The sequence below is a fragment of the Macrotis lagotis genome, chromosome 4, assembly GCF_037893015.1.
Source record: "Macrotis lagotis isolate mMagLag1 chromosome 4, bilby.v1.9.chrom.fasta, whole genome shotgun sequence".
Taxonomy (NCBI): Eukaryota; Metazoa; Chordata; class Mammalia; order Peramelemorphia; family Peramelidae; genus Macrotis; species Macrotis lagotis.
Genome location: NC_133661.1, coordinates 270,617,160 through 270,630,663, shown reverse-complemented (window position 1 = coordinate 270,630,663; position 13,504 = coordinate 270,617,160).

Genomic DNA, 13,504 nt, shown 5'->3' with positions numbered 1-13,504 from the left:
TTGTTTTTTTTTCCATTCTTGATGTTGGTCTTTTATGCCAAGACCACACTCCTCCCTTCCCCAACACTTGGATGGATAGTCAGGCTTTCTTTGACCCTCACTTTCTTGAGTTCTTGCCACTGACTTCTACTTCTCCTGGTGTGTTTGCACTTAATGTTGTCAAGTATCAGACTTCTCTGCATCATCCAGGGTCAGAACTTTGCAGTCTTCAGGTCCCCTTGGAGTATCCCAGTTGTGCTCTTCTATTTCCCCTAAAATATCTGTGATCAGACTGGCTTTAAGTTTTCTTCTCCTCAACAGAGTGCTGCAGATTTCAGGAGCTCTTGTAGTATCCCTACACTTTAAGGTTTCAGATCTATTTACCATTGTTAGTTTTACTGTCAGGCACTAACTATCAAAGCCCTCAATGTTCTGGCTGATTTTTTGTGTAGTCTTGGGTTAGATGAATGTGCTTACTATTGTTTCTTTTTGTATTTAAAAAAATAATTTTTTGATCTGGCATCTTTGAAGATATATATAAGAAAAGTAGACTTTTAAAATAAGTTTTCTCATGTCTTTATGTGATGGAAACATTAATTTTAATGATTTATATTACATATTTATTGGTTTTTGCAAGGCAAACGGGGTTAAGTGGCTTGCCCAAGGCCACACAACTAGGTAATTATTAAATGTCTGAGACCAGATTTGAACACAGGTACTCCTGACTGCAGGGCTGGTGCTTTATCCACTACGCCACCTAGCCGCCCCTTATATTACACATTTAGAAAAGTTATTTGAAATCATACATTACTTTATAAAATATTTTCTTGTTTCTTCTACATAAACATACTTTTTTCTTTTTTTGCAAGCGAATGTTAATTTATTATTACTATTATTACAATAATTTTGTTATAAGAGTAAACATAAAACCCCCTCCTCCCCAAGAAGATGAGAAACCTCAAGAACAGTAGCTCTGTCTCTTGGGTGAGTTGCTTTCTTTTTCATAAGTCCACCAGAGAAGTTGCTTCAATATTTTTACCCACAATTGCTATTACTAGCTGTACCTCTACTCTATTCCTCCCCACTCTCATTTATGCTATTCTCTCTCTCCTTTTATTCTGGCCCTGTCCAAAAGTGTGTTATATCTGAGTACCCTCTCCTTTAATCTTCCCTCTCTTCTATCATCTATTCCCCCCTTCCCTCCCCCCCCATTCCCCCTTATCCCATCCTCATTTTTCTCTAGGTAAGGTAGATTTCCTCACCCTATTAAGTGTGTATGTTATTTCCTCTGAGCCATTTCTGATGAGAATGAAGGCTCACTCATTCCCCCTTGCCTTCCCCCTTTCCACTCCATTGAAAAAGCTTTTTCTTGAATCTTATGTGAAATTTCTTAGCTTCTTCTTCATCCCCTTTCCTTTCCTCCCAGTACTTTCCTTTATCACCCATTGGCTCCATCTTTTTATTATATTATACCATTATATTCCACTCCTTCCTGTGTCCTGTTTATATATGCTCCTTCTAACAGCTCTTATAAATGAGAAAATTCATAGGAATTATCAATATCTTCTTCCCATGCAGGAAAACAAACAGTTCAATATCATTAAGTTTCTCATAGTTAGTCCTTCTCATCCACCTCCTCTTTGGTTTACCAGAGTCCTATACTTTGGAGATCAAACTTTCTGTTCAGCTCTGGTTGTTTCAGTAGGAAAGTTTGAAAATCCCCTGTTTCATTGAAAGTCCATTTATTCCCCTGAAAGAAGATGTTCAGTTTTTCTGAGTAGCTGATTCTCACTTGTAAACCAAGATTTTTTGCCTTCTGGAATATCATATTCCAAGCCCTACGAGCCCTTAATGTAGATGCTGCCAGATGGAGCCTCAGCAGTTGAATTGTTTGTTTCTGGCAGCTTTTACAATTTTCTCTTTGATTTGGGAGTTTTGGAATTTAGCTATAATATTCCTGGAAGATTTTCTTTTGGGATCTCTTTCAGGAAGTGACCCATGAATTCCCTCAATTTCCATTTTACCCTCTGCTTCTAGGATCTCAGGGCAATTTTGCTGTATTATTTCTTGAAAAATGAAGTCTAGGCTCTTTTCTTGATCATGGCTTTCAGATAATCCAATAATTTTTAAATTATTTCTTCTGGATCTGTTTTTGAGGTTGGTTGTTTTTCTAATGAGATATTTCCCATTTTCTTCTAATTTTTGGCTTTTTTGGAAGAGTTTTATTTCTTTCTGATTTCTTGGAAAGTCATCATCTTCCTTTAGTTTCATTTTGCATTTGAAGGAGTTATTTTCTTCAGAGATCTGTTTTTATCTCCTTTTCTAGCTGGTCAATTCTTCTTTTTAAGGCATTCTTCTCCTCATTTGCCTTTTGTTTTGCTTTTTTTTTCATTAGGCCTAAGCTGGTTTTTAACATATTATTTTCTTCAGTATTTTTTTTTGTATTTTTTCCACCAAACTGTTGATTTGGTTTTCATGATTTTTCTGCATTGCTTCCCAATTTTTCCTCTAACCCCCTTAACTGCTTTTCAGTCTTTTTTGAGCTCATCCATAGTCCAACCCCATTTTCTATTTCTCTTGGAGGTTTTGGATATGGAAGCTTTGATTTTGTTGTCATCTGACTGTGTGTTTTGATCTTCCATGGGACTAAAGTATTTCTCTATGGTCAGATTCTTCTTTTTCTGTTGTTTACTCATTTCCTCAGCCCAAGACTAATTTACAGTACTTCCAAGGCTTTGGGTTTTTTTGGGGGGGACAAACCTGAGAGAGAGCAGAGAAATTTCTGCAGTCTTCCCTGACCCCTTTACTGTCTGTGGGCTATGCTCTGGGGGGTTCTGCGGCTGATGCTCCTTCACTCCATACTCATTCTGGTGTAGCAGAATTCTCTCCCTGCCCCTTCAAGCCATTCTGGGGCTGTGCTGCAACCAGCTTTTTCAAATTCCTGGTCCTGGTGAAACACACCTTTCCCGCAGAACTCCTAAGTTATCTTGGACTGGGAAAATGTATCACTCAGTCTTTCTGTGGGTTCTGCCACTCTAAATTTTGGCTAGAGTCATAATTTGTTGGATTTTGGAGTTTTGGGGAGAAGGAGTTTCCTGGAAAATGCTGCCTTCAAGTAGCCATCTTAGCTTAGCCCTACATAAACATACTTAAAAACACATTTTATTTTATTTTATTTCCTTAGTTCTCTTTTCATGATTCTACCCTAGTATGCTGTCCTTGATCCTTTTTTCTTCACTTTTTCTTTTAATAACTTTTACAAAAGGAGAGTTACTTCAAAGATAAGCAATAACAAAAGTACAAACATTTTTTTCTTCAACACCTTGGGTGCATATACCACCCTATACCACTCCAGGCTCTAGAGAAAGTGGTCTCACTTGGCACTATTTTTATATAGCATCAGTTATGTCCAAATGAATGCTTTATGAGCCCTTATCCAAGCTACAACTGAGTTGTGACACAGGGTATCAATTCTGGGCTGTTGCAAAATCCACAATGCACTTATATTCCTAGACTTCCAGACTTGGATTATTCAAAGTTAGCTCCCCTATTCTTTGAATCTCACAAATTCTTTTCTTTTTATGTTATCTCTGTAGGTGATTTCATTGGTCTTGTGTATTCAACTATCAACCATGTAGATAATTTCCAAATTTATAATAAAATTTCTGAATTCCAATTTTGTTTTAATGTCTATTAGATCTCTTTAACAGGTTGACAGGTGAGCACTTCAGACTCACAAGTCTAAAATAGACTTCAAAACCCCACTTTTTTTGAGAGCACCACCATCCTTTCAGTTACTGAGGTTCCCAAATTTAATGTTATCTTTTTTTTAGGGTTTTTTTTTTTGCAAGGCAAATGGGGTTAAGTGGCTTGCCCAAGGCCACACAGCTAGGTAATTATTAAGTGTCTGAGACCATATTTGAACCCAGGTACTCCTGACTTCAAGGCCGGTGCTTTATCCACTATGCCACCTAGCCGCCCCTAATGTTATCTTTTTAACATGATGTTTTCATCAGTGTTGTCAGATGTTTCAACAAGGCTAAAACCAGCATCAAGTTCAGCAACTGTACTGATGGTAAATTATTTAACTTAAAAAGGCTATAAGCCAAGACTAAAGTGGAGTCAACTAAAGTTGACTTTTTGTTCAAAATTGATCATGCATCAGTGTAGCATCTGAAGATAAGATGCAGCAGAATATGGATCAGTTCTGTGTTCTTTGCTTTAATACCAAGAAAACAGAGGATCCCCACCAACCTGCATTATACCAACCAGCACCACATTAACTATACATGGAAACATGAGTACAGCAAATGGAAAAATTTTGAATGCTGTGGATAAGTTCACTTACCTTAGCAATATACTTTCCAGGGATGTACACATGGATGAAGATATTGAGGTACATATTTCCAGAGCTACCTCATTGTTTGGAAGGCTCAGACTGAAAGTGTGAAAGACAAAGTATTATGCCATCTACCAAATTGAAGGTTTACAGATTCACTGTCTTGATTTCATTGTTGTATGCCTATGAAATCTGAACAGTATGAACCTTATGATCTCTTCATGTGCAACTTTTCTGTTAGACTACTTGTAATGTCATGAAACTACTTTCTTTAATGTTTATTATTTGTCTTTAGCTACAAAAACACTGTAGGTAGCTAGGTGGTGAAGGAAGTTGATTGAGTGCTGAGCCTGGAGTAGGGAAGACTCATCTTTCTGAGTTCAAATGTGACCTCAGACAATTACTAGTTGTGTGACTCTGAACAAGACTCTTAACCTTGTTTGTCTCAAGCTCTTTACTTGTAAAATGAACTGGAGAAGGAAATGGCAAACCACTCTTTGCCAGGAAAACCCCAAATGGGGTTGTGAAGAGTCAGGACCAAATTACAATGCAGAAACCACTGGTGGTCCTTGTACTTCCAGGGGTGCTGCTAGTTTTCTGATGAAAAATTCAAATGGTATGACTTTCCAACTGAAACAAAGACTTCCACTGGTCTAGGAGGAAAGGCCAAGGTATTTTTCTCCTTTGTACTTTTACCCCAAACAATTTCTTCTTAGGGACTTGGCTAGAGCAGCTTCCATAACTAAGCTGCCAGATAATAAACATTTCAGTTTGAAATGAACTTGCTGATTTTATACAATTTGGATTCATTTCCTTTCCTTCTATACTTTCCAGGACTTCTATTATAATTACTGTTGTTCCTACTTTAAAGCTTTTGAATGATTAGATAGATAGATATCAGTTAAGATGTGTTCCCAGGTAATTATAGATTTATTTTCTTAATGTAAGAGTTCTTACCCAACAAAAGCATCAGGGAGCAAAATCTTATTGGTTGCCTTAAGTGGGGGTAGATCAATTGATTGAATTAATTGACAAGCTCTAATGCCCCCACCCCTAGTAGTTTTACAAATAAAAATTACACATATTTAAATACTGGGAGTCAAGGAACCCAGGATAGCCCACTAAGAGGTAATTGCTCTCCTTACCACTATCTCCTTTTGTCCTTGACATTTGTCCTTGACTAAATCCTTCTACTTAGCACCTTGGAGTGGCTAAAGGCTTTCTTTTAAGCATCAGATTTGGGTGGTAACTGCTTAGAAGAAGACTTAGTTGCCTTCTCATTTTCTAGCGACATAGAAGATGCTAGAAGAGTCTATAAATTTATTCTAAATATCTGTAATAACTCTTCCCTTCCATCTCTATAGTTCCCAAATAACAATTAAAATATAGATTAGTGCTAGTAAGAGTGCTAAAGTACTAAGTAGCATTATTCACTGGGGATACAACAACTACCATATAGCTAATTTGCTGACTGCAAGAGTAGGAAATAATTTTCCTTAGATTCTGTAGAATAAACAGTTAACTTTGGGAATTATGAGTGAGGGTGAGAGAAGGGAAAATATCTATAAAGGGACAGTCTCATTGATCTTAGTCCATTTAGAATTGGAATGCCTCATTGTTTTTCACCCTAGGTATTAATCAGAGAGAAATGGCAAATGGATTCATCATTGTCACAGACTCTAGAATGAAAGATCTGAGGCAAATCTGGGCACCAGCATTTTTCCCATTCTCAAGATAAAGGACATTTTTATCTAATTTCAAATGACTTTTCCTTCAACCTTTCATCATGTCTCTTCCCAAGCTAATCACTATAATCTTTATACACAGCCTTCTAGGATCTTTGTTCCAAAATATTTATTTCTGTGCATTTTGTGCCTAATAAGATACAATTACATCTCCATTGTGATTTTCAGTGTAAATATTTTCCAAATATTCAGGAGAGAAAGAAGAAAAAAACCTGTAGAGTTATTATGAGATCAGAACTTTTTTTAATTTATTTTTATTAAAGATATTATTTGAGTTTTACAATTTTCCCCCCATCTTACTTCCCTTCCCCCACCTACCCCACAGAAAGCAATCTATCAGTCTTTACTTTGTTTCCATGTTGTACCTTGATCCAAATTGAATGTGATGAGAGAGAAATCATATCCTTAAAGAAGAGACAAGAAGTCTAAGAGGTAACAAGATCAGACAATTAGATTCCTGTTTTTTCTAAATTAAAGGGAATAGTCCTTGAACTTTGTTCAAACTCCACATCTCCTTATCTGGATACAGATGGCATTCTCCTTTGCAGACAGCCCAAAATTGTTCCCACTTGTTGCATTGATGGAATGAGTGAGTCCTTCAAGGTTAATCATCACTCCCATGTTGCTGTTAGGGTATACAGTGTTTTTCTGGTTCTGCTTGTCTCATTCAGCATTAGTTCATGCAGATCCCTTTGCCACCACAAACAGGGCTGCTATAAATATTTTTGTACAAGTGATGTTTTTACCCTTTTTCATCATCTCTTCACAATATAGACCCAGTAGTGGTATTGCTGGGTCAAAGGGTATGCACATTTTTGTTGCCCTTTGTGCGTAGTTCCAAATAGCTCTCCAGAAAGGTTGGATGAGTTTACAGCTCCACCAACAGTGTAATAGTGTCCCAAATTTCCCACAACCCTTCCAACAATGATCATTATCCTTTTCTGGTCATATTGGCCAATCTGAGAGGTGTGAGGTGGTACCTCAGAGAAGCTTTAATTTGTATTTCTCTAATAATTAATGATTTAGAGCATTTTTTCATATGGTTATGGATTGCTTTGACCTCCTCATCTATAAATTGCCTTTGCATATCCTTTGACCATTTGTCAATTGGGGAATGGCTTTTTGTTTTAAAAATATGGCTCAGTTCTCTGTATATTTTAGAAATGAGTCCTTTGTCAGAATCATTAGTTGTAAAGATTGTTTCCCAATTTACTACATTAGATCAGAACTTCTTTATAACTATCTCTTGAAAAGGTTACTTAACTCAATCAAAAAAATGCAGTTAAGTCTTGAAGGGAATAAGAAGGATTATGTTCTGGAGGGTTTGACAAAAATTTGAAAAATAAGCAGTAAATGTAACTTTGGTATGCATACAAAGCTGACAGCCATACTAGGTTTAGGGTGTGCTCAAGGAAGACTAGTATCTCTCATGTGAGGGCTGCTGAGCCCTTTTGAGGGCTGCTTACCTTTGATGTCTACCTGAATCTCCTAACTCTTACCTATGACTCCAAGAAACTATAGAATGCACAGTGTAGTCACAACCCAGAAAACTGTTTTAGCAAGACAGGCTAAACTAGGTTCAGGGTAATTGAGGGATTCCCAAACTCAGTGGTGAGTTGTTGGGACTAGCTACCCCAAGCATGTGGAGTCTTCCTCTGTTGAGGACCATGAAGGCAGCTGAAGCAGGTGCTATTGAGTGTTTAGAGCCTGGTTAGACATCTAGAGCAATCACAGTTGTCTTGACTCTGTCTTACCACTGGATTATGAAGCAAGAGTGAGACTGATGACTTTGTGCAACTCCACTTAAATTCAGTTTGTGCAGACATCAAAAGACACCCATAATACTTTATCTTTCCTCATAGTCCTGTATCAACATACAAGTGACAAAGCTGCAGGAGGGGATACACTGGGAGCTATAGTCACAACCCTGCACATAGGTGGTCCAGACCATAGGGTTGTTTCCACACTGAAAACAGCAATGGAATTCAGCAGACCCCTGGTTGACTGAGAAACATTTTTAAGGATTGCACTGCTCACCTCCTGATGAGAGGAAGGGGCTAGAAATGGTGCCCTAAAAATTATCTGCTTACCCAACCCTGACCTGATTACCATGACAGGTGGGGATCCCACAGTGCCATCCATTGAGATACAAAAAAAATCTACAAAAACTTCTTCAAAGAAGATTCCATTCACCATTGGAGTGTGGAATATATACAAATTCATAGATAATACAAAATTCAATAGACCAGAAAGACAAACAACTCTTGGAACAGAACTCAGGTAGATATCCTATCCAAATAGTAACCCTGAGTGAAACAAGGGTGGCAAATGAAGGTCAGCTTACTGAAGTCAGGGCTAGATACATGTTTTTCTGGAGTGGCCACAGTGACAGGGAACACTGTGAAACTCAGTAGGTTTTGCAATCAAAACAAATCTAGTTAACCAATTTGAATGCCTACTTAAAGGAGTGAATGACCAGTTCATGACAATGAGATTGCTACTTCCAGGAAAACACCAAATCATCATCATCAGTGAATATGCTCCCCATATGATGAACCTTGATGAAGTCAAAGAAAAATTTTATGAAGACCTGGAGACCCTTATCATCAATGAATCCAAAAGAGGATGAGCTTATTATTCTTGGGTGACTTTAATGTGAGTAGTCTCAGACTACCAGACAAGGCAGGAGTCCTTGGGAGGAATGGATTTGGAAACAACAACAGGAATGATCACTTACTACTGAAGACATCTCATGACCTTCTCATCACAAACACTGTCTTCTGTTTACTTAAATGCAATAAAACTTCCTGGATGTACCCACATAGCAAATACTGGCATCTAATAGACTATGTGATTATAAGGAAAAGAGAGAGACAGGATGTGAGAGTGACAAAGGCAATGTGTGGTGCAGAGTGCTGGACTGATTACAGATTCATCCTCTCCAAGCTAAATATTCACATTCTGTAAGGGAGTTTTGTGTGTGGGAGTACTAAGTAACCTGCTGTCTGCAAGCACTGGGGCATTATTTTATTTTATTTTTTTAGGTTTTTGCAAGGCAAATGGGGTTAAGTGGCTTGCCCAAGGCCACACAGCTAGGTAATTATTAAGTGTCTGAGACCAGATTTGAACCCAGGTACTCCTGACTCCAGGGCCAGTGCTTTATCCACTACACCACCTAACCACCCCAGTGAGGTATTATTTGACTTGTAATTAGAGAATGCCTCGGGATTGGGAGTGAAAAAGGGTATTTAAGCATTTGCTTGGGGTTGAATAAATGGAGAACTTTTCATCTTTGTGTCCCACCTCTTCAAAGTTCATCTGAGTAAAGGATAAGCTAGCTGGCAGGAACAAAACAAATGGTGGCCAAACAGGGACACGAAGGCAAGAAAAAAAGCTGATTTTGGGGCTATCTGATTGGAGTCCAGGATAAGGACCAGCAGATAAAATCAAGGAAAAAAGCTTCCAGGTCACATCCCAGAGCAAAAGACTTTAGAGCAGTAACAAGTTACCATGGGGCAGATATTAAGGAAGTTGGAACAAGGAGGTGTGGAGGAAATGGAAGGTAAAGGGAAAGTGTATTCATCTCCATGGCCTAAGGCAGAAGAAATAAATAAGTATTATCAAGAAAAGTCTAGGATTGGTCCTACAGAACTTAGTGAAGAAACTTCAGTATTACAAAAGGCCACTGAAAGGGCAAAAGACCAGGGAGAAAATTTGGGGGATCTAGGAGCTGAGTTTCAGTCATATCCTGTTATTGAGGAGCCAGATCCTTTTAATTCAGGAAACCTTAAGTGAAGACATGAGCCAGTAAATATAAAAGCAGTCAGAGATTTAAAGAAGGCACTTTAGGAATATGGGACAAGATCACCTTCTGTCCAGCTATAATTGGATACTCTTGCATACTCCATATTGACAATTGGAAGCAGATAGTTAGGGCATATTTATCCCCTGGATAATGTGTCTTTTGAATGATGGAGTTTATAGAACAATGTAGACAGATGCCTTTGAGGCATGCACAAGGTCCCAATGCTGCCACATATTATGAACAATTAAGTGGCACAGGTCAGGTTCTCAACAATTCAGACCAAATATATTATGAGTTAGAAACATATGAAAGAATTTCTACCTGTGTAAAGAATGCTTGGGGACAGAACCATTTGCACTTAATCAGACAAAGAAATGATGATGCTTTTGTAGATTTCTTTGCCTGGTTACAGGAGGCAGCAGGAAGAACTTTAGGAGATGCAGCAGGAATATATGTATTAATAAAACAATTAGCATGGGCTAATGCAAATGCTGATTGTCAGAAAGCAATGACTGGCTTAAGAAAGGATGCCATCATTGAGGAAATGATTCAAAAATGTGACAGGGTAGGTTCTCAGGTGTAGCATATGGAATTAATGGCAGAGGCATTTGATAATATGAACATGGAAAATAAAGAGAAATGAACTTGTTTTGTTTGTGGAAAACCTGGACATTTAAATAAAATTTTTTGGAGTACCCAAGGAACTAAACCCAGAAAGGTCAGGACAATCATCCTAAAACTCTGTGCCTAAAGTGTAAAAAGGCAGGACACTGGGCATCAGAATGTAGACAAGGAAATTTAAATGAAGAAAGGGGACCTCTCCCAGGGGCCCCTAAAAAACAATCATAGGGTATGACACTTCAGGACCAGGAAGAGAATGGAATGGAAAAACCAGTATGCAGCTTTGGCAGCACGCTGACCCATATCAAACTACTGGTGGTCAAAAGTGCTGGGAAATTTAGGGTGCCTCTACATGTTTCTACTGAAGTACCTATTCACCCCTTACGATTAACAGATAAGGAATTTGAAATCATTTTGGCTCCACCAAATCCAGAGTACACTCACATTATACCTTTGGTAAAGCACATAAGTGGGGAAATTTTCTCTATTGCAATAGTTAATGCTAACAATGATGATAGCTACATAAATGAGAAAACAATGTATAGCTCAGTTACATGTTTTTTCAGCATCTGGTATAAATTGGAAGGAAAGGGAGCTGATAAAATGGCCAAAACTGAGAAACAACAATGAAACTATGTTTACAACTATGATTTCTTCAGAAAAACCTCTTTGTGTTATCCAAGTAGAAGGAATTGCCTTCCTACACTTGACTGACACTGGGGCAGATTGGACTATGTTCCCCATGCAGAACTGGCTATAAGCTTTGCCCAAACAAACTGCCTATACTAATCTAATAAGCCTTGGGGGTCGATAGGAAACAGAAATTTCCTCTCAACCCTTGAAATGGAGAAAAGAAGATAAAGCAGGGACTGCCACTCCTTTCATAGTTGAAGGACTCCCTACAATAGTATGGCAAGAGATATATTGCATCAATTAGGGGCAAAAATTAGCACAGATTCTTTGATTGGGGCTGCTGTTGAGTTGGGAAGTGAAGTCTCTGAGGTGGCACCACAGGGGGACAGAGCTTCTTCCTCAGCAGCAGTCCATTGACCGAGCACCATTTCCATGAATGGGGACCTGCTGGCCACTCCTTTTGGCCACCACTGCCTGCCTGGCTGCACTCTGTGTGCTAAGCACGACCCAAACCCCTAAACCTACGGTCAACTTCAGAGACTCTGTTGTTGATGCTGCTGACCCTGATATTCACTCTAGTGCCCATGATAAATTCCATTCCTGAAGCCACAGCAGATTCCACTCTCTAGCCTACAACCAAGCACACCACTACCTTTGCTCCTGCACCAGAAATCCGTGAAGTATACACTAACTGCACTTCCTGTGTTGAGAGCAAAAATGTCACATGCTATTGGACAATTTGTAATGGTGCTGGCTACTGTTCACAAAATGCAGCAACTTTCAAATGCTCTCTCTCATTCTCTGCTGCTCCCACCCTCTACAGAGGGAGGGGGGAGGGAGAAGGGAAATCTTCCTTTTTAGAACTTTGAAACTCAAACCTATGTCTCAGAAGGTATGCATGCTTTGATGCAGGAAGGGCAAGGACCCCCCAAAAGTAAAAAAGTTTATTTTAAAAATCAAGGGACCCCTATGCCTTTTTCCTGGTTTGGGGAGGAGAGGGGAGTTTGTGAAATGACCATGTTTTTCTTAGGCTATTAATTGGGAAGCTTCGTGGTCAATTAGTCAAGAAAAAAGGGGAAGAAGACTTTTTTTTTTCTGGGACTGGGAAATTTAGATTTTTATCTTTTGAATGAAGCCTGTGCCTATGGCTAATATCTCTGTAGAAGAGTAGCTAACTTTGAATTTTTGTGCAGTTGCTCAAGGATGTATTCAAATTTTTTTTGATTAGCTATTTCAAGATTTTCATGAATATAAATGAGGTTCCTCAAAAATTCTGATTGATTCCAAAAGTTATTTTTCTTCACTGGTCTTAATCGGTGTGTTCAAAAATATATGTGTGTGTATATGTGTATTTAAACATCTTTAGGACATTTGATATTTCTCCACTGGCCTGGAGAGGTGGGAAAATGTTTCTATATTCTGAAATCTGGTGCTGGCCAGGTACTGTTTCTGTTTGTGCCTGTGTGTTTGTGTGTGTGTGTGTGTGTGTGTGTGTGTGTGTGTGTGTGTGTAATTCAGAAGGAAATTATATTGGGATAAATTGTATTTCTAGGAATTTGGGAATATTGGATCCTATAATTTACTGATTTCTTTTGGGAAAGAGATATTTGTACTAAATTTTGTAATCTGATCTGTTTTGATGTTAAAATTGATATAATTATTTACATTAAATGTTACTGTTTTAGGTTTGGGTTTTGAATTTGGTTGATTTGGGGATAAATAGCAAGTGAAATTCATATTGCTTCCCTCATGATCATGCTGTGTAGGATATTGTTGATGGGTTTGATAAACTTCCAAGCCCTACAATGATTTGGATCTTCCCCATGCATGGTGTATCAGTAATGCTGAAAATAATTCTCCCTCCTGCAGATGGCTTACAGGAAATTTGCTTCAAAAATAAAAGTGGGGATTTGTAAGGGACTGTTGTGTGTAGGAGTACTAAGTAAACTTTTAATACCTGCTGTCCAGGGCTTTTTTGACCTGTAATTAGAGAATGCCTCATGATTGGGAGTGAAAAAGGGTATTTAAGCACTTGCTTGGGGTTGAATAAATGGAGAACTTTCTATATTTGTCTCCAGTCTCTTCAATGTTAATCTGAGTAAAGGATAAGTTAGCCAGCAGGAACACAACAACTTTCAACTGAAGTGGTGATCTCAAGACAAAATTTGTTTCTAACTTGGAGGGAAAACTGAGCCAAAAAACTAGTTGGCAACAGTGGAGCAGAAAAAGTGGGCAATTTTCAGAGATCTGGTGTACTGCACTGCATTTGCTCATCTGAGTCAGAGAAATTACAAACATCAAGACTGATTTGTGAAAATGATGGAGAAATACAGAAGTTGCCAAATGAAAAATGAGAACATCATAGGGTTTACTAGCAGGATA